This window comes from Melitaea cinxia, chromosome 5, assembly GCF_905220565.1.
Source record: "Melitaea cinxia chromosome 5, ilMelCinx1.1, whole genome shotgun sequence".
Taxonomy (NCBI): Eukaryota; Metazoa; Arthropoda; class Insecta; order Lepidoptera; family Nymphalidae; genus Melitaea; species Melitaea cinxia.
In genome coordinates this window covers 7,541,960-7,565,418 of record NC_059398.1, presented here as the reverse complement: position 1 = coordinate 7,565,418, position 23,459 = coordinate 7,541,960, and the positions used below count along the sequence as shown (strand labels likewise).

Here is a 23,459-nt window from a genome sequence, read left to right as displayed (position 1 = left end):
TGGCTCTGGGGTCGTTTGCTTTGATGTTGGCGGGTTTCCGTGTGGTGTATAACTGGCCGTAGAAGCTTTCGATCCCCCTCAGGATTTCAGGCTTTGACGAGATGACGCTGCCATCGTCGGCTCTCAGCTGCGCTAATTGGCTTTGTCCAATAAACAGATTTCGTGCGAACACTTTCGAGCCTTTGTTCCGCTCTATGGCCTCTTCCATACGTTCAGTATTAAAGCGGCGAAGGTCGCTTGTCAAGGACTTGGAGTTCTGTCTATTCAACTGCCGGTAACGGGTAGCATCCGCCGAGGACTGGAGCTGCATGTCATGCCTTTCTGCCATGAGTCGGAGTGTGTGGTCGGAGATCTTCTTTGTTTTTGGCGGCGGGTCTTGAATAACTTAGACCCTACCGCGCGGACAATTTTCACCAGCCCGTCGTTGAGCTCGTCCACATTTACGCAGTCGGCCAGGCATTCAAAGCGATTTTGGAGTTCGAGTTGAAAGCTCTCAGGGTTTTGAATCTGAGCAGGCACAGGTCGGAGCGTAGACCCTATCAGCTGACCCCTCTCAAGCTTGACATCGATATTCAATGTGGCTCGGACAAGTCGGTGATCACTTCCTGTTTTCACAGCATTGATCACTGAGACACCATTAAATATATGCTTGTTCGTCGACATGATAAAGTCTATGATCTTGTTCCTGACGATCTTGTGCCGTCGGGACTCAACCAGGTCCATTTGCGCCGTTCCGGCTTCCTGAAGAAGGAGTTCATCATAAAGAGGCCTTCTCCATGAAGTCAGCCAGCAGCAAGCCCCGGGAGTTCGGTTGCCCGTATTCAAATTGCCCCACTCTTAACTCATCATCACATCGTCTGCCCAGCTTCGCGTTGAAGTCTCCCATCACAACAGTGTAGTGGCATTAGAGCTATGTATGGAGCTGTAAAAATTTCCTCATACATAGCTTCCTCTTCGTCATCTGGATGTGCCGAGGTAGGTGCGTAAACCTGTATGACCTTCAGCGAATACCTTTTCTGAGTATAAGGTACGCCACCCTGCTCGACGTGGATGCAGTTGACGAGAGACTTGCGGACGAGGAACCCGAGACCACCCTGGGACTGTTGGTCGCCCTCCCGGTAGTATAGCAGGTTGCTAGACTTGAGGGTCGTCGAGTTCTCTCCCTCTCTTCGGACTTCAGATAACCCTATAATATCCCAGCTCAACCTGCTGAGACTTTCTTTCAGCTCAATGAGCTTCGCTTCGGTCCGCAGCGTCCTAGCGTTATATGTTGCCAGGGCCAAGTGTCGTCGTTGCGTGTGGTGGTATGGCTTCTGCCGGAGATTATGGCCCCCTGCCCCGCCGTTACCGTGGCCGCCACCGTAGCCAAGACTAGCGGGGCCGCCGGGGATTGGGGGATTTTTTTTAAGTCGTGTCTGCAATTTAGGGGGATTTGGCGTAATCGCCACGCTTGCCAGGTGGGTTGGCGATCGCAGTTGTAACCATGTGTTTAGAAGGCGCTGCTGACCATCCTCTAGTGGTTTTCCTTATATCGTTTGGATGAGATGGGGTGGCACTATTCTACGCCGGTTGCCACGCGGCGAATATATATATTATACGAGTATATATATTAGCATTCATGTTTGCGCAAAGTCAATGTCAGAATATTATCTGTGATGCTGTAGGCATCTGTCGATGACCAGGGCCCTGTCCCGTAACCCTGTCATCGGAATATGTGATCGGAATAAATTATTCAAGGAGACTGACAAGACAAAAGGCCTTCATTTTACCTTATCGTTTTTCCATTCCTGTTATCTTTTTAGAGAAATATTGAAAACTATTGTAACATTTTCAACTAAAGGCATGTTCAGGCTTTAGTTTTTGGAGCTTAAATAACGCGGTTTAAATTAATATCAAATAACCCAAAAACAAACAATTTTTATTAATAACTGTTCACGGGTTTATCGTTAAGTAATTATTAGTTGTGTTAATAAATGTTCTTGTCGAACATTCTGTACGTTATATAATAAATGGGTCGTTAGCTACGTTCGGCTACAAAGCTACAATTGTTTCGATAGTAATGATGGTAATCAGCATGCAAGCGCGTCGCTGCCGCGGACGGATATAGCGGGCGCATGATACGATAGCATCGGGTCTCCCGAGGTTACTAATTTTCTATATCTATGTTCTTCGACCACAACCAATAAATACAAAATAACAAGAGATGTGTAACGTCACGTACTACGAAGATAACTGTTGCCTTTAATGCCTCTACGTGTTAAAATGATGTTGTTTTTATTTTATGTTTTTTTTTTTCTTCTTATTAATGATTGTGTTTTACTAACAAGTAAGTGTGTAGATAATACAAATAGAAACATACAAATGTAAAAAAATGGATTGAGGTCGATTAACGACGACAAAAATATTACTGTTTATCCTCACATTAAGTTCAGGATTGTTTGAACTATATTTTATTTTTAAATACCGAACGGTTTTGCTCGTGTTGTTTACGTACTTTGAAATGGTAACATTAAAGTTATGTCACAAAGGTCATTGAAACTCGTACCGTACTATTTATGACTTCATGTTAGTTGTTTAAGTTACTCAACTAAAAATATTTTTCTTTTGAACACATATTTACGAATTACATTTATTAATTGATACATAGCTATTTTCTCTATAAAGAGATTCAACACAGGTTTTTCAAATGTTTAAGTCAAATATTCTTATTTTTTTCAGTTTTCCTGTTACTTTCCTATTATACTCAAGTGTAATATATTTCTCTGGGATCCCATCATCAGATCCTGGTTTTCTTATCATGGTACCAAACTAAGGATATCCCCTTTCTAACAAAAAAAAAAAAAAAAGAATTATTAAAATCGGTACATCCAGTAGAAAGTTATGCGGTATAATACAACGTAGGTCGACGAAAAAAGCGTCAAGTAAAAACGCATTATTAGATATAACTCGAAAAGTAGTTGTTAGATCTCAAATAAATTTAAATGGGAACAATTGACACACACCACCTTTCGATTAAAACAAAATTTGTCGAAATCGGTCAAAAGTTCTGATGTAACATACATAATAATAATAATAATAATACAGTCGAATTGAGAACCTCCTCCTTTTTTGGAGGTCGGTTAAAAACACTAAACGTCTGACGTGTAGAATTATTTATCAGGCTATTAGTTAATTAGTTTTTTGCCCACTATTTGCATCCCGCGGTTTCACCGGCATAATTTCCGATTCCGTGAGCATGTTGGAAAAAAAATTAGTCTATGTATGGTTCTGTATCTCCAAGTTTACGTATTGAGTGTCACTTAATACAGTTTAGGTATATTTACGGGAAAGATTAATATCAATATTTTTAACAAACATCTATTCTAAACTTTCGCATTTATAATATAAGTAGGATACGATAATATGATTGCTTAGATTGTCCTATCTTATATTAATTAATGTTTGTAATTGGTTCAACACCTAATCGAAGCCGTAGTCAAGTAGGTAAACTAATTCGGCAATCAATCAACAACGATATTCAACCGCAATTCGCCAGAGGTTTCTAAGTAATTTTCTATAAACTTCCTAAAATTCATTTTTAAGAGATAATAGTAAATAAAAAAGCTCTTAAATAAATTTATTACTGATTGTAAAAGAATTTTAACCGAAGCTAAAGGATTACCTCGAACCCGGTCCTTCGAACCTCCAGCTTGATGATTCTTCACGTTTTTAACTATTGATGCACTTCGGCCATTATTGTCCATTTGTGTATAATTGTTCGTCACACGTAACTTGGAACAGTATTACTTAGTTAGGAACATGATATCAACACAGACGGATGGATTAACTTTGCGTAACTTAATAAGGTTCCTTGAGCATTTTGGTACACTTTGGGATCGAAAGCCTGAAACAAGAACAGAATTTTGTTTATTAATACCACCATTTTTAGGAAAGTACCATTTGAGAAGGACTCACTCACACTCACTCACTCCAGCTTATCGCAGTCCACTGCTGGACATAGGCCTACACAAGTTCGTGCTGAAAATGGCGTGAATTCATGTGTATTGCCCATAGTCAATACGCTGGGCAGGCAGATTGGTTACCGCAGGTCTGGCTTTGTCGCACCGAAGACGCTGCTGCCCGTCTTCGGCCTGTGTATTTCAAACCCAGCAGTTGGATGGTAATTCCGTAATCGGTCGGCTTTTTAAGTTCCAAGATGGTAGTGGAACTGTGTTATCCCTTAGTCACCTCTTATGACACCCACGGGAAGAGAGGGGGTGGCTATATTCTTTTTTGACTGAGACTTGAGAAGGACTGTACTGGAAAAATTACGAAACATAAGAAAATACAAGTAAATAGTATTAAAATTTAATTAATAATATTATATTTATAAATAATATTCTTTGCACAACGAAGAGGGCATCGCCCTTGCAGCACTGACGTCGATGGTGGCTATTTGCGTCGCATTTGACCGGTAAACTGGAGATTAGCGGGAAAGCACGGGTTCCCATTTTGATTTACATTATTGCTGGATGCAAATTGCGAAGCACTTGAATTTTCGAATCAATTGCATATATAAATTGACTCGCATTATTCGCTTATTTGGTTGTGTTGGCGTTAAGAAACACAGGCTTGTCTTCTATTTCAGTTAATTTTTCATGACATACATTTATATATCGGAGCCTTATCAAAATAATTAACCTATTTTATTGTAGAAATAAACGCGGGTAGTAATTAATGTAACAATACTATCAATATTAATTAAAATTAGCACTTATTACCCTAGAGCTTTGAAACACAAAATATAGTTTATGTTTATGTTTTTATTATAATGTTTGTTTGTTCGTTACTACGTTCCTTTTTTGCGATTCCTTCATAATTCCGATAAATACGATAATTATAGTAATTACTAAATCGACATATAATTTATATCGTGACACAGGTACCTATCTGTATCTATTAAAAATTTACAATATGGTAGGCACATCAGATCATCGCGTTTTTTAGTTGACGTATGAATTGGTTTTTTTTTTTATGTAAAAAAAATTAGGTACTTATAAATGATAGACGATGAAATATTTTTAGACAAATTTTATGTTTTATCAGTGTTTTAAACGCTCGGTTTCTCTATTTTTTGTCCTCAAGTTAATAAAATAGTACTCGATTAGGGCTAATTTAATACAATTTTTGAAAATAATATTTTATAAAAAAAGAAAAAAATAAATAAATAAATAAAGTGATCTTTTTAAAACAAAAATTAACATCTCGTTACAATTGTAGCAGATATAAAAACGTATCTATATACTGCCGAACATAAATCGCCTTTACCGACGTCGGTACAAAAAAAAATGTGGTTGCTTATGATGACAATAAATAAATAATCATTGACACAAGGAAAGGAAAATATATTGATAGAATGTATTTTTAACCGACTCTAAAAAAGGAGGAGGTTACTCAATTCGACCGTATCTATAGGTATATATATATATATATTTTTAAATGTATGTTCGGGGATAATTTCGTCGTTTATGAACCGATTTTGATAATTCTTTTTTTGTTGGTAAGGAGATATCCTAAGTGTGGTACCATGATAAGGAAATCAGGATCTGATGATGGGATCCCAGTGAAATCGAGGAAAACTTTCGAAAATCCGCATAGCTTTTTATTGGGTGTACCGATTTTGATTATTTTTAATTTAAAGGAAAGCCGATGGAAGGATATCATGTGGTCACATTTAAATTTCATCGAGATCTGATTACAACTTTTTGAGTAATCTTTGATAATGCGTATTTAGTATGCATGTGCGTACTATATGTCCCTTAACATACAATAATATTCAGAATTTTAACATGCATATTTTATATTATCAATATATATTTTACAATTATACACGTATATTAATACTATTTTGATTATTTATGTATGGATATTTGTACTTGTATGTGTATGAATTAAGGAATCTATTATACACTATTTTTTTTTATTTTTTTATTCATCCTTAAGGATATTGTACACTTCCTATCCGTCACTACTATATCATGTCCTGTGCCCAAAGGTTATCTGGAAGAAATCGCTCTTCAGCGATAAGATCGCCTTTGTACATCTTTTTGTTGTAATTACTACTGTTTGTTTATATTTTGGTGTACAATAAAGTATATATTATTATTATTATTATTATTTAGTTGACTATTGTTTTGTCTACCTACGTTGTATTACTTGTCGATATAATTGAAGTCGGTTTTTCTTCGTTTGCCTGCAAACATAATTATTTGTATTACTTGTCGATGTAATTAAAGTCGGTTTTTTTCGTTTGCCAGCAAACACAATTATAATTCTATCAATGTATTTTCCTTTAGTGGATCTCAAAAAATGTTCTCATAAGTCACTATCTTTATCGGAACTTTAGAAAATTTAATAATTTGTAGATAAATAAATTTTTACATCTCCTGTACTTAATATTTATTTTGAATAAAAGTACAAAAGTAGTCCAAGTTATAATTTAAAAAAAAAACAGCCAAAGAAAGATTTGTGAATGTAGGTACTTTCAGATATTAATTGACACAAATATAAGGTACAGACAAAACATTTAAAAGCTATGTTTTAATGATTTTTTTATTATAAATAATTTATTTTTAATCACTTGTAAAACTATTTACATGTTGATATACAAATGTTTAATTGCTGTAACGTTTACTTTCATCATTTAATTTAATTATTTATTAATAAAAAAACACATCGGGAGTTCGTTTATATAGCACTGTTTTGCTATCTTATCATAATTTTTATCTATCGTTTTAATAAAATACGATCGAGTACCTTATCAATTACAAGCTTATTACAATATAAGCGTTCCGTTAGGTTATATTCCAGCGAATAGCTTTAATCTAGGGTAGGTTTTTTCGAAACTACGATAAGTGCTGCATATTATGTAGATACTCGCAGTTGTTCATTCACATACAATGTCCAGTATTATGCTACTAATAAAAATAGGCGCCTGCAATGTATGTGCCCGCCCTCTTCGCGTCGCAACTCTCCCCGGACCGCGTGTATTCCGCCACTACACTGGTGCCCGAGGTAACCCGACCGACGCAAACGGCGCGCGCCCGCCAGTCATCGAGCGGCGGCCTTCTAAGATGCTGCTATGAAACTCTGAGAGAAATATTTGAATTCATGTGACATGCGCTTTTATATTTATAATAAATTTTGAATAAAAACAAACGTCCTCATTGGATTTCAGTGTACGATTTAAGTGAAAGTGTAGTGCTATTATTACATATCTTATTTCTTCGAGTTCTTTATACTGATTTCGATTTACGCTTGTGCTGTGTTTATGTTCGGAGCGCGGCGCCTGCTGCGTCCGGCGTGTTGGAGGGACGTCGCCCTCGAAGAATTCTTATAGAGGTAAGGCGCTATAATTTGATTATTTTAAGTTTTTGTGTTTATATAAGCGATTGAACCACGTGCTCAATCTTTTTAATTAAAGGCTGTAGCAATTGTTCAAGCGGTTTTTCCCTAAACAAATATATGTAGTTCTAAAAAAATCCGGCTACGAAACAGCTCCAATTATTTAACTAATGATTCATTTGATTTTTCATCTATTGAAAGGGATTGTATTTGCTATATAAATAAAATAAAATTAGTGTTTTTACAATTGTTGTGTTAAATCCTACAAAATAATTTTAAACAAAGCAAAATGTAACAAGTTTGGCATTAACCGTTGTTGTTTAAATACTATTATAATTATAGTACTACCGATTTATATATTGAGACAATTTTTATAGTTACATCATTATTTTTATCTAAAATATTAATATTAAAAGTGTATAATTATAATTATGTCTAATATGTTTCTAAAATAGTATATATAGTTGTCCTAAAGATATTTCAACAAATAATTTTTGATCAGACTGCAAAATGTGTTACGGGAAACAGACTTGATTATTTTGTGTAAAATTACATAATCACTCACATTACAAAATTAAAACAACAAAATTAAACTGTAAGGTATGCTAAATTGCACATGTGGATTCATGGATTTCTTTCTTACTTAGCCTTAAATTCAAAGTACCTACATTTTTAGCGAAATAGCGACTTAATAATTACATTATAATTAAGGAATAAATTATTACATAATAATAAATAGCTGAGAGTTTATTATATATATAGTGTATGGTTTTAGTATTGATAGTTGATCAGATCACGTTTATTTGGCAAGTTTAATTTTATTATTAGGCCAGACGGCAGACGACGCTTTTCGGATCCTGCTAGGTTCGATAACTTATTTCAAACGACCAATTTCAAATTTCTATCTATCTCTGAATTTCCTTACTAGAGATAGAATTGTGCGTGGAATAGTTTGTGGCCCCTATAAAAAAATGGTTGAGTATGGCTGATTTAGAGGTAAGCGTCATATAAATTGTATCAAAAATCTAGAAGGCAAAACCAGAGATAGATTGATTATTGAAACCGGCCGTAAACGAACAGCTTTAGTAATATAATATTGAAGTGCAAATTGGTTTAGCAGTAATACCAAAGAATAATCAGTCATTCGCCACGGCGCTAGCGTATAACTTGCACAGTTGCAGATTGTTAGTAAAGGTTCGGAACATAGGTAGTATTTTATCAGGCAAACGTATAGGAAAATAGTTTGCTGTATTCCGGTATGAGCAATGAAATTACAGGCATAACGAACGCCACTATTGTTATCACAACAAATAGGTATTATGTTTTAGTGCATTTGTATGTAAGGTGTGGTAGATACGATAATAAAGAAAGCTCATTAGTCATTCTCAAAGAAGGTTCATAGTGATTTTTAGTTACGAGTTTCGTAACATAATAAAATCAGACTTTATGTTCCAATATTTTAGGTGTAAATTACTAAAAAACATAAAAATTTAAAGAAATATTTGTACGATTGATAAATTCGTTTTTAGGTACGTGAGATACATTAATATGTTATACCACATGACTTTTATACTTTATTAGAAAATGTTATATTAATATATTTCTATCTATTGTATACAAATGCTATCGCTACGTCTTTTACTCAATATATATCTATAAGAATAGGTTTTTCTCTAACGCCATTCATTTATTTACAGTATGCATTATACATTACAAATAGGTATAAATTGTACGATTATTAGTAATCGATTTATCAACTTTTAACTATATTGAACAATCGTAGAGCGAGAAGCGTAACGCACGAGCGGTGAAGTCATTGGCCAAAGATGATGTCAGTGATTTTGATCGCGTCGTCTTATCTAACTTGCTGCGGAACAAAACAATGTTTCTGTGCCGTAGTGTGTGTTACTTCTTCTCTATAAACTTCACGGTTTTACGTATTTTTGTGTAACGACCCACAATGAGCATTTATTAACTTCAAGGAGAAGATTGGAGTTCTACAATACTTTATTTGCAGCATAATGTTATTCTTAATAGGTGTTGCTATTGGGAGAGCGAAGTACTTTGGCACAAGGGTAATCTAGATAGCAAACTGACTCGTAAAAGAAGACTAGCTTTTTTATACTAATAATATTATAAAGCTGAAGAGTTTGTTCATTTGCTTAAACACGCTAATTTCAGGAACTGTTGGTCCAATTTGAAAAATTCTTTCAGTGTTACATAGCCCATTTATCGAGGAAGATAGACAATATATCACCATGCTAAGACTAATAGGAGCGGAGCACAAATGAGGAATGTTTCAAAATCGGGGGGATTTTTTTCCTTTTGAGAGCTTCCGCTGCGTGTGCTGCGTATAAATAGTTAAAGTTGCGCAAAAATCATGTATGAAAGAATTGTTCTAAAAAAATCCACGACACACCATAATTATGTCAATCTTTTAAGGTTTGTTCATTATAACCTTTTTTATGGTAACTAAATTTGTACTAAAATAATGCAATTAATTCATAGGTTTTTAACCGACTTCCAAAAAAGGAGGAGGTTCTCAAATCGACTGTATTTTTTTTATGTATGTTACATCAGAACTTTTGTCCGGGTGGACGATTTCGACAATTTTTTTTAATCGAAAGGTGGTGTGTGTCAATTGGTCCCATTTAAATTTATTTGAGATCTAACAACTACTTTTAGAGTTATATCTACGTTTACTTGACGCTTTTTTCGTCGACCTACGTTGTATTATACCGCATAACTTTCTACTGGATATACCGATTTGGATAATTCTTTTTTTGTTAGAAAGGGGATATCCCTAGTTTAGTACCGTGATAAGGAAACCAGGATCTCATGATGGGATCCCAGAGAAATCGAGGGAAACTCTCGAAAATCCGCAATAACTTTTTACTGGGTGTACCGATTTTGATAATTTTTAATTTAATGAAAAGCTGATGTTCATCATATGATCACATTTAAATTTTATCGAGATCTGATAACTACTTTTTGAGTAATCTTTGATAACGCCTAGTTACTTGACTATTTTTTCGTCGATCTACGTTGTATTACTTGTCGATTTAATTGAAGTCGGTTTTTTTTCGTTTGTCTGCAAACACAATTATTAAATAACATCGCATCAAAATAATGATCAAGTATGCCCGTCTATATATATAAAAAAACTGAAGTGTCTTTTCGTGATTGTGTTTTGCGATTTCAAAAAACTGTACTTTTTCAACACAACGATTTTGAAATTTTTGACAGCCTGTCTGTCTTTCTGTTTGTCCGGGCTAATCCTCAGAACTGCTGAAACGATTTTTAAAGGACTTACACTGGAAGAAAGAGGAGGTTGTGGAGCAATAATTGGCACTGGCATCGTATTAGTAAGTATATAATCCTGGAATTTCCGCGAAATCGAGATTTACACGAGAATTACAACTGCCTACTGCTTTTAAGCTCGAATTAAAAAATCTATTTGTGTTGGATAGTCCATTTACTGAGGAAGGCTATAGGCAATTTTATTCTCAAATTAACGTTGAGTTTTATGAATACAGAATTTTCCTAAAGAGCGGGGTCGTAGACTTATCAGTAAAAGGTACAAAAAATATAGTTGTATAAATACTACCGTTGCATATAATACTATTGTTGTATACTATACTTACCAAATTAAGTTGACATAGGTCTTTGGAAATCGCAGATATCTGATAGTTTTAATATCAGAGAGACATGAGTATTACTTTGGAGATGTCATATATATCTAATATATAAAATTCTCGTGTCATGGTGTTAAACATTGAACTCCTCCGAAACGGCTCGACCGATTTTAATAAAATTTTGTGGGCACATCGGGTAGGTATGAGAATCGGCCAACATCTATTTTTCATCCCCCTAAGTTATAACGGGGGGGGGGGGGGGGGGGTTGAGGAAGTTACTATTAGTCAGCTAGTATATATAGAACAATGCAAATAGTACAAATGTTTAATTGGTAAATGTAGCGATCCAAACATGTTTCATTGCTGGTTATAATTGATCAAATTTTGATAAGAAGGATATCGAGCTTAATCTGCCACATCGCTCCTGACGATTTTACAGATGAGATGAGACGAGATAAATATATGAAATATCATTTTTACTGCTTAAACCGAATTTAAAACCGTGACTTTATTTCAAAACTGTGACAGGAACTTATAACAAAGCCAATTACGTTTTTATTTTTGAAGTAAAACTTCTTTACGAACGCTTGACTTGGGGAGTAAGCTGGTGAATGCTTGATGAAGCGTTGTGAAAAGTGTGATCGGGCGAGGCGAACGCAAGTTGAGAGAGATAAGTTAGTGCAAATAGAAAGAGAGAAAGTTGCGTTTCGTATATTACTGTAAGATCTAAAGAATTTTAACTTCAGTCGTGTGGTCTAAAGCACACTCGTTTTTTAGTCGTACTTGTACCTAGTATTTAAACACATAGTACAGTTGCGTCAAACTTAGTTTAGTTATTGTAAGGTAAACGAATATTTGTACATGGAAATATTTAATTTGTGTGCGTTTTGAAGTGTAAAATGTTCATCAGTATATATTCTACCATTATTAATTAAAACCGGTTACGATCAAGTCGAACTGTAAATAATTTATATAAACATCAAAAGCTGTTAGGCCAATGATATTTAGGTATGCATAATATTATCCTTAACGTTAATAACTATTTCCCGTCTTGTCTGCCATTTGAGATCATTCTGAAACAGCTTAAGTCTTCATAACTTAAGGAATTAATATTAATTACTGTTTATATAATATAAAGAGAGTTTGAAACACGTTAATCGTAGAGTTAGCTTCTTTATTTTGGATGTCGATTTGTGTTTTAAAGTTAGTTTAAGATGATGTGTTAAAAGTTTATTTATTTAAGTAAGTTATAGGCTATAGACCTTCCTGTCATGACTAGTAGTTAAAAGTATTAGACGAACACTGGCCTTTTATCTGCGGCAAACAGGTTGAAGCAAGTGAACAACAATTGCAACATTATTAAGATTATTGTAGCATACTGTATGTTTTCTTTATTATACTTATCGTTTTGAATTAAGCGAGAACCTATAAGGTTTTGATTGCACACGATAAAAACCGATACTTCTGACTCAAAGGACCAAATATTCTATATTTATAAAAATAATTATATTATTACTTACGTTGTATTACATCGACAAGTAATACAACGTAGACGAAAAAAAATTTAATAAACGTACTAGTCGTCACTACGATTTTCGATGGTTTCCCTCGATTTCTCTGGGATTCGATCATCAGATCCTGGTTTCCTTACCATGGTACACACTTTCCAACAAAAAAAGAATTATCAAAATCGGTTTATAAACGATGAAGTTATCCCCGTTATATATATATATTAATGTCCGACCGAAAGTTCGGTTTCGGTTTCGGTTTCGGCCGAGTTTCGGCCAAAAATCAAGTTTCGGCGACAGTTTCGGTTTCGGCCAAAATTGGCCGAAACTTTTGCCGAAACCGAAACTGATTTCGGAAGTTGTCGTGTCTGGTTTGGGTGTCTTTCTTGGCTGACTCTGAAGACAGCATGCAATCATCCCGCAGCACTGATAACGCCAATGTTTCTTCGGCTTCAACTACATGCGTCTCGCAAGCTCACCACATACAGCAAGAAAAAGAGAGTCTTTGGGATGTGCACGATAATACGTCTAGTCAAACAGAGACCACAGAATCTGAAGACATAAAACACTTTCTGAAAGAAAAGATTCAGTCTTACCTGTCGGAGCCATTATTACAACGCAATGCTGACATATACAGTTATTGGAACAGCAGTCCATATCCTATATTGAGAAGTGCAGTTTTAAAATACCTTTCAGCTCCACCTACCAGTGTCCCGAGTGAGCAGCTTTTCAGTGCTGCTGGCCAAATATACCTACTCGGATCGTCGCAATAATTTACGTGGCGAAAACGTAGACAAACTGCTTTTCTTGGCGTACAATATAAGACTTTTCAATTATGAATATTAATAAATTTTTCGTATTATTAAGAAAAACCAAAAAAGTTACCCTAAATATAAGATATTTAGAAGTTTTTTTTTTATTTGATTTTATAACTGTTTTCAATTAAGATGTTTACTGTAGTTTAGTAGTGAGTTAATTAATTCTAAATGTAAGTATGACTGTCCTACTAATTGTGATCTAGGTATCTTTTTTAATTCTAAATGTGTGATTTGATTATCTTTGTTGAGACTGGAACTAAGAGTGTAATAGTAATTTTAGTAATTATTATTTTAATATTTTTATATAAGAAGTACCTAAAAGAGATTGATGATTCTACAAACTAAAGTATTAAGTAGTAAGATTTCAAAATACCAATACTTAGTATTTAATAAAACAGTAAAAATTAGTGATTTGATTATTGATAACTGATAAACATTTTGCTATGAGAACTTAATTTTAAAAAATAATAAAAATATTTTTTTATATTATATTAAATAAATGACTACAACAAACTTAATATACTGTGTTTCCATTTCATGTCCTAATGAATTCAGAATAATGGGTGAAATACATCAAATTTCAGTAGTTTAAGGAATTTTATACTTGACTACGTGAATTTCGGTTTCGGTTTCGGCCGAAACTGAAGCCACGGCCGAATATTCGGTTTCGGCCGGAAAACCAGTTTCGGTCGGACTCTAATATATATATATATATATATATATATATATATATATATATTTTTTTTTATTATCAGAGTAAGAATAATTTAATTGGGTAAATTGTTGTTTACAAAAATGTTATGTTAGTTTCTCTTAAATTGGATTATTTTTAAAATTTATTTTTGTGTGCAAATATAGGTTAAATGCAAAAAGACTACATAAAAAACAAAAACAAAAAACATAAATATATTTATATCGGGGATACATTATAACTTATATACATATATATTTGAAGTCGATTAAAAAAGTATTATTAGATTTTAATAAGTCTAAACTCAAACCTTATCAAGTTTTAATGATTTTATATATATATATCTTAATATATATAAATCTCGTGTCACAATGTTTGTCCTCAATGGACTCCTAAACCACTTAACCGATTATAATAAAATTCGCACACCATGTGCAGTTCGATCCAACTTGAAAGATAGGCTATATTTTATTTTGATATATGCAATTATTATATTTAAGAAAAAAATAAGGCGATACGAAGTTTGCCATTTTGGAATAAATTATCAACGTTAACTTTGTGTTTTCTTTTGTAACTATTTAAATTTTTAATAATACAGTAAATTTAATTAAATCGACAAGTATGCATAATTCAATGCACACGCATTGTTAGTAGTATTAAAATCAATAGCTATATCTATACTAAAAAGACGTGTCCTGCCTTATTTGACTGACTGATTCGTCATCGCTGGTCGTAAAATACTCAAGCAAGAAATTTAGCAAGTATAGAAAACCTAATAAAGAAGATATATTTTGTAAATTGAAATATAGGATGTGTAAAACATGTGCTGGAGTAACAATTGTCATTGTTTATTTTTGAGCGTATTAATATAAACTAGTGGTCGCCCAGAGGTCGAAATTCGACCGTAATTAAAAATTTAAATTTAAGAAAACCTAAAATTCTGATAATAAATAACCTTGTTTAAAATTTTCCAATTAGACTTGACAGTCAACAAAAGAGTTTAATATCCGTGTGTGTGTCAAATACGTGGTAGAGTGTGTAATGCTTTTTATTGATTTAGTATATTTTTATACATAATTAAAGAAATATTAGCATTCTGCACTCTATCTCTATATAAACTATAAGTGTACGAAATTACATACTCCTCCGTCCCCCCAATTTCGTAAAAAGGGTTACATAGTTTTTGCTTCACGTATTAATATATAGATTATAAAAAATATATATAAATAAGCGTTTTTAAAAATTGCACTTCAAAACGGGAATGAGAAAATTAATGCAAATTAATTTTAAAATATTTTTATTAAACAGCAGAATTTACTTTTAAAATATTATAATTTACTAGCTGACCTGGCGAACTTCGTATCACCTTATTTTTTTCTGAAATATAATAATAACATAATATATCAAAATAAAATATAGCCTATCTTTTAAGTTGGATCGAACTGCACATGGTGTGCGAATTTTATTATATTCGGTTAAGTGGTTTAGGAGTCCATTGAGGACAAACATTGTGACACGAGATTTATATATATTAAGATTTTCGTAAAAAATTATTATGAGCGCAAAATAAAATGTAATAAGTAGTGTAAACATCGTTGAGCTAAATGCATCTTTGCTTGAATAGCACTTATTAAAGGTTTATCGCAAAAACAAATACCATCTTGAATATCGTTTACAATCTCAAGTTGACCTCCATAACTTGGTTACCTTGAAACGACGAAGGAACAATACAATTTTTGCTTCATTTGGTTTTGTATGGTTTCCCTAAACATAATACTTTTGGGCGAGCCTGTTCATGTTAAGTTTGGTTGCTAAAACCACAAAGTATTAAAATATATAAACAAAAAGCGACACAACTTTTGTCTTCTTCTTTTTGTAATAAAATAAAATTACTGAAGAAAAGATTATGTGGTTTTCGTGTAATAATCTCCATAGTTATCGTGTTTTGTGTTTATCGATCTTTTATTAAAAAACGAGATTTGAGATTGCAATCTGGTAAATCGGATCAGGTAATCAGGCGGATCCGGCATCATTTTGCAATAACCGAATCCGGTGCCAAATGCAGGATCAGGTCATCGAATCTGGCGATAGCATTTTTTAAGAAAATAGCCCCATATATTGAAAGATAGAGCGTGGTTCTTACGAACCACGCTTACGAATAACGCTGAGATAAAAGACTCGATTGATTTTTCAGCCATTTAAATTAGCTATAGATGCGTTATGGTGAAGGTATTCAACTCTATTTACAGTTGAAAAAACACCGAAGTGTCGTGTTGCTGAGTTATTGTACGAGAGTTAAAGAATTTCACGTTGTAGTTAGTAACACCGCAACCGTAACCGAAACTAGAGGATATCTGAAAATAATCTATCCGTAACCTTAACATAAACAGACAAAAGTTTCGGGTAATTTCGCAGGGATGTATTGCAGAGGTAACGTTAATAATATATGTTGTGTTATGTTTTTATGTTTTCCCGGTCAAATAACACAAACCTTGCATAAAGTCAGTAAATTTTGTAACTAAATTATTGTGGGATTCATCGCTGTTTTACATAAAGTGCTCAGACTGTAACAATAACTAATACAATAAAACGTTAATTATTAACACATTTTAACAAATTTAAAGTAAATTTAAGAACTTATTACACTTCGTATACATATCCGTATCCGAAGCTTCACACATTTACTATGCCAAAGAAAAAAGACATGCGACTAGAACAAAAAAAAAAATCTTACAAATATTTAACCAAATAAAAACTCGATAGATCGCGAGAATTTCGTGAAAGAAAAGGTAGAGATAAAGATTTACAATCACAATAAAAATTAACATTACTGGTAGAATTAAAATTACAAATCCAGCTCTTTGGTCCGTCTTTGTATCGTAATTGGACTGTTTGTAAGTAAAACGAATCATTTTTTGAATAGAGGAACTCGGTCTAATTCGACGAACGTAGAATTTGAAACATTTTTCTCACAGTTAGTTACATTTGTAGCTCTAAAAGGATGTAATTCAAATATTTTTAGCTTTTAAAATACTCAAATTTGTTTTGAAACTAAGATTCTCATTATTCTCTTTAAAACTATCTTCAATTAGTATACAAAAACAATTTCATTTAACATGTACCCACTGATTTTTTAACCGACTTCCAAAAAAGGAGGAGGTTCTCAATTCGACTGTATATATATATATATATATATATATATATATATATATATATTTTTTTTTTTTTTTATTTATGTTACATCAGAAGTTTTGACCGTGTGGACCGATTTCGACAAATTTTTTTTTAATCGAAAGGTGGTGTGTGCCAATTGGTCCCATTTAAATTTATTTGAGATCTAACAAGTACTTTTCGAGCTATATCTAATAATGCGTTTTTACTTGATGCTTTTTTCGTCGACCTACGTTGTATTATACCGCATAACTTTCTACTGGATGTACCGATTTTGATAATTCTTTTTTTGTTGGAAAGGAGATATTCCAAGTTTAGTACTATGATAAGGAAACCAGGATCTGATGATGGGATCCCAGAGAAATCGAGGGAAATTCTTGAAAATCCGCAATAACTTTTTACTGGGTGTACCGATTTTGATAATTCTTTTTTTGTTGGAAAGAAGATATCTTTAGTTTAGTACCATGATAAGGAAACCAGGATCTGATGATGGGATCCCAGAGAAATCGAGGGAAACTCTTGAAAATCCGCAATAACTTTTTACTGGGTGTACCGATTTTAATAATTTTTAATTTAGTCGAAAGCTGATCGATGTTTATCATATGGTCACATATAAATTTTATTGAGATCTGATAACTACTTTTTGAGTAATCTTTGATAACGCGTAGTTACTTGACTATTTTTCGTCGATCTACGTTGTATTACTCGTCGATGTAATTGAAGTCAGTTTTTTTTCGTTTGCGAGCAAACACAATTATTAATGCCTTATTAACGGTCTGCTTATTTTGGAATGAAAAAGAAAAGTTAGGTTATTATGGTTTGACCAATCTGATCCGGATCCGATCGGATTGAAAACGACACCGCATTGTATAATAACTTTACGATGATTGTAATAAATATATAACCAAGAAATATGTTTATTGTTGTCTAAACTGTACACAGTTAGGATAAATCCCTGTTACAACGAATGTAATTTGATTTTTGTTTACTTAAATAAATTTTTCTTATCTTCTATACTCGTGAGGTAAAACGCGAAATAAATAAATTTTCATAATCGACACAAGGAACACATTTATTTATTTGTAAAAAATGAGATTTCAATATTCATTCTTATAAGTACATATAAACAAAATAAAATATACGTACTCATTATGCGGATGGATAGATAACAACTGACTTAGCAACGGATCCCTAAAAAGGATAAATTACGAAAGCCATGCGAAACGAGAGCAAAGTCGCGTACAAAATAATGAGCTTTCATTTTTTTAATTCTCGTTATTCGTCGTAATAAAGATCATAAAGCATAAGAGAATGTTATAATTAATATTAAAAACTGAATGACACACAGTAAAGTGACTAATAAAGCAAGTTTATTGATACAACTGGATAAAATAAGATTAAGTAAGTACGTAACAAATATCGTTTTTTAGGATTCTGTGATTAAACCAGAAAGCCTTATAAATTAAAAAATCATAAAACTTCGACGAATTATTGATATATTTATGAATTATTTTTATATTTTTAATACGATAAACGAACGGCTTATCGAATTTTGTTGAAATTAGGAGGCTTCAGACAATAATAAGCCAAGTCACTTCACGTGTCGGTCTTATTTAATAAAGTTTATATTCGATATCTTGATAGCCATCGTTACTAGTGGTAAATTGTCCGCAAACCTGCAATAGAATAGCGACGAGGATAAGTTCCAACCTTTTTCCACACGGTGAGAACTTGCTGCTTGCTTGCTTAAGGAGATAGCTTGCCCAGCAGTAGGATGTTACTGGACGAATCAAAGCACATCAAGAACAATATTCACAATTACACTTTAATTAACAAATAGAGCTAACATATCGTTGATTAAATTAAATTTTTCGTTAAACGACGTAGGCCCTAGTTAGTCACGTATATTGTTGTCCATGTGCTGCTTTAGTTACATAAAATAACGTTTTAAATTTAAACCAGCGTCGCGCTTTGGCTTCGGAAGCAGTATGTATTAGTGTCAGAAACTTATTACAATGTATTACCCTCCTATAGAGAACACAATATATAATAGCATTTGCTACAGTCCTTTTTTAAGATCTACAACTGCAATGCGCCTTATGAAACAAAATATTCGTTTATTTAAATGTTTGAAATGTGAGTCCCAGCAATAGTGTTTTTAACCGAATTCAAAAAAGGAATAGGTTCTCAATTCGAATGTATTTTTTATTTTATGTATTATCTCATAACTACAGGTATATCCTATTTTGATAATTCTTTGTTTACTCGAAAGCTGGTGCTTGTCGTGTGGTCCTATTTAAATTTGATACAGATCTGACGAGTACATTTTGAGCTATCACTAATAATGCGCATTTAAATGATTATTTTTTAAACTACCTACGTTGTATTTCTTGTCAATGTCAATTGAAAGACATCTATAGAAAAACTAATGAATTATATGAAAAAAACAATTATGACAAAACAATACTAAACATTGACTATTCTTTTGTATTATTTTCTATCTCGCTATCATACAAATCCAATTTTTTATCATACGAATTCGAGAGATGAATGTAAATAATTATGAATACCGTATTCTTATAAATTTGTAGCTAAAAAGAAAAAATTTGTAAGACAAAGCAAATAATGTAAAATAATAGTAATGCCTTAATTTATTTTTCAGGGGGTAACCTTCGTCGTTTGGTAACCTTTGTCTACCTGTCTACCTTGTCTACCTGTTATATATTTAATTTTATAAAGAACCTTTCAAGAATAATTTGTAAAATATTTAGATGCAGTTTAGCCAACCGCGGGTCATAAACTTTATTTCTAATTTTTTAGTGTTCAAAAGTTTGCAAGCGTTTTTTCCCACAACTAAATTTTCAAGTCCGTGCCCATCATAACTTTAAAAGTAATGTGACGAACTAGCTTAAACCAGGCTGTTTTTAAAAAATATGACGTCATCATTGCTGCCGTCGTGAATGCCAGGGTTTTGATTGCATTCCATCCTCGTAGGTATAAAACGAAACGCACGGGATTAAGGAGATATTCTTCTTTGATTTATTCCAAGTCCGGAGGAGGTCCGATCGTTTCGACGGCTCGAACAAGAATTATCAATACCGGCGGGCGCTCGGCCTTTTATAACAAAAGTGGGTGGGGCACCATTTACTCAACATAACACCTATTTATGGACCGTAAAATATTTCACACTAATTTAACATCTCTAGAATTGACTAAACATTATTAATTTAATAATCAAACAGTTTTCAATCATTAATTAATCAAAATAATCATTTCCGAGCACGTGTTTTTCTTAAATACGCGGTTTCCCGTCGACATATCATATTTAAATTTTGAACACTATTTCTGTACATAAATTTAAGGTAACGCTGGAGAGTTCTTATCAAATTTGTTAAACTTTTTATTTTACAATAATAAATGACTTTCGCAATAATCGCGTTTTTCATTTCGCATGTGTTTCTAAAAAGTGTGAAATTGGAATTTCAAAAACGCTCCTAACGTGACCTGGAGAAAACCGTTACCTAACGAAAGATCTTTGATTATTTTATTTTGGATGATCCAGCATCGTATTATGAGGGTACCGCAAAAAAAAGTTTTTTCTGAGACGCGTACAAATAATTTTTGCTATTACCGTATTTTTTATATTTCTTCATCAAATTTTCAACCAATATTCTTTAAAACTTATAGTTTAATGTAAGAAAAAAATCACAAAAATGTGCCTTAGTGCCCGGATTAACGTAACCCTTTAATAAAGGAATTCGGGTTTGAAAAAAAACTATTAACATCAGCTATTAATTTAAAACAATTAAAAATAATGTATTTAAACTTGAATGTCAGTAAAAAGTATTTTTTATTAATGATTGAAAATTTAAACAAGACCTATAAATAAATATAATAAGTATCTGTAGGGATTGAACGAACGAACGAAAAATGTTATAACAAAAGAAAAATTAGATATATATATATATTTTTATTTCATTCACATATTATATTATTTTTTTTTCACCGTACCTGTTATTAAGTTTTCTATAAAGAATACAGTTGTTTCTTTTCCTTGTCAAGATCAATGATCAATTGATCACCTTTATTAACCGACTTCAAAAAAAGGAGGAGGTTACTCAATTCGACCGTATATATATACATATTTAATGTATGTTCGGGGATAACTCCGTCGTTTATGAACCGATTTTGATAATTCTTTTTTTGTTGGAAAGGAGATATTCCTAGTTTGGTACCATGATAAGGAAATCAGGATCTGATGATGGGATCCCAGAGGAATCGAGGGAAACTCTCGAAAATCCGCATAACTTTTTACTGGGTGTACCGACTTTGATGATTTTTAATTTAACCGAAAGCTGATGTTTATCATGTACAACTTTTGGAGTAATCTTTGATAATGCGTATTTACTTGACTATTTTTTCGTCTACGTCTACGTTGTATTACTTGTCGATATAATTGAAGTCGGTTTTTCTTCGTTTGCCTGCAAACACAATTATTTATATAAAAGTCGCTGCCGAGGAAAGTAATAATCCCAGTTGTATAAATTTGAACGGAAGCACAGTATGTTCACTTTTATCAATACTAATAGCTTTCGGATGCCTCACTAATAGTTTGGTTAACTTTTCACCTTATCTTATTAGAGTACTTAATAACAACCACGACACACGTATTTATATGGGCAGTGACTACAAATTCATTTATTTCCTATACAATGTACTCATTTTATTGGTAGCTTTTTATAGACCTTATTATATCTAGTGGCTAGATTTGAATATCTATTATTATTTTTACTACCCACTACCTATTGCTATGTAGGTATATTTACATATATAAATACTTTTTATATTATTTATATGCTCATTATATACAAAGTGTATTGTTATAAACCAAAAAGGTATAAATTTATTGAATTGAAATAAATTATTTATAATTGAATTATTTGTAACTACCAGTTAAAATCAAATATTTGAGCTTATTACAAAAACAGTTATAACCAAATAAATTAAAACATGTAGATAATATGTGTATACTTTACTTTACGAGCGATAAAATGTTATTACGGTTATTAAAACTTACGTTTTACTTTACTTAATAACTATTTTTTTGTAAATAAAAAACAATCAGAGGAATATAGATTGTCACGATTTTTTAAGACGAAAATAATATGTTTTTAATATATAAGTTTACCTCGCTTTTTTACATATTTGGATATCACAGCGTCCTTGCCCCATTTATTAAATAATTTAGATAAAATTAAAGGCGACTTCATCAAAGACCATTTACACTTACAAGGAAATAATTATATGTTTACAATATATTTCGCTTACCAACTGTATTTTTGTATTTTACTTATGTATATATTATTTCCTCAAAATTACTTGTTCTAGTTTATAATTTATGTATGTACTAGCTTATAACCGCGGCTTCGCTCGCATTGAATTTTTTTAAATAAAAAATATCCTATGTTACTTCTAATACCTCCAAGAATATGTGTTCATGATGAACTTATATTTACATTTATAATATTAGTAGGGATAATAAGTTTCTGCGTACGTTTTGTACGTTTGCAATCTGTACGAAACGAATTGTTTCATACTCTGATGTAGAACGCAATAAAGTTCAGGTTAAGCCGGTTTTTTATGGCTAACGTTAGGTTTTTTAAAGTCAGAATGTCCTTTGTGTTTCCTTTGAATAATTTATGTGTTTATCGTCAGTCAAAATATTCATATTTTTTTATTTTTTTACAGCTTTAATTTAACTTGCAATGGATTTATGTACGTACGTACTTTTGTTTCTTTCTGTAAGAAAAGTAACAATATACTACTGATAAAAATAAATAATTTGTTGAATTAGCTTTTCTGCTTATTATCCGTTGTTATTATTTTTATTTATTTATACGCTAACTCCACTTTACATCATCATTTAAATTAAATTATATGGAATTATATTATTAAAAATAATTATATTAGATAATGAATTTGAATGCTCATACGAGATATGGTCGAAAAAACATTTTAATTGGTTATCGTATCAGATAAATAAAATATTTGATTCAATTATTTTTCCATACAACATACCAAATCATAGGACATGTTCCGGTGTTGAAGTATTGACATCTAATTGTAATTTAAAAAAAACGATGTTTGCACTTTTTGAGTATAAATTCTTAAATTGTGAGACGTAAGCAAGTCACGAGCAATCACATGCGCTAGTTTATTATAAGTCTCCCTAGGAACAAGTGTATAAAATGAA

General features: G+C 32.4%; 1 protein-coding gene across 1 annotated transcript in view; it reads left to right on the top strand.

Annotated features, from left to right (window-relative positions):
* Positions 1–7,225: 7,225 nt before the first annotated feature.
* Positions 7,226–23,459, top strand: part of LOC123653492 (Ca(2+)/calmodulin-responsive adenylate cyclase-like) — a 58,804-nt gene continuing 42,570 nt past the window's right edge. Inside the window, exon 1 of the mRNA XM_045589484.1 lies at positions 7,226–7,380. The gene's annotated coding sequence lies outside the window, so the exon portion shown is untranslated. The remainder of the gene's footprint in view (positions 7,381–23,459) is intronic.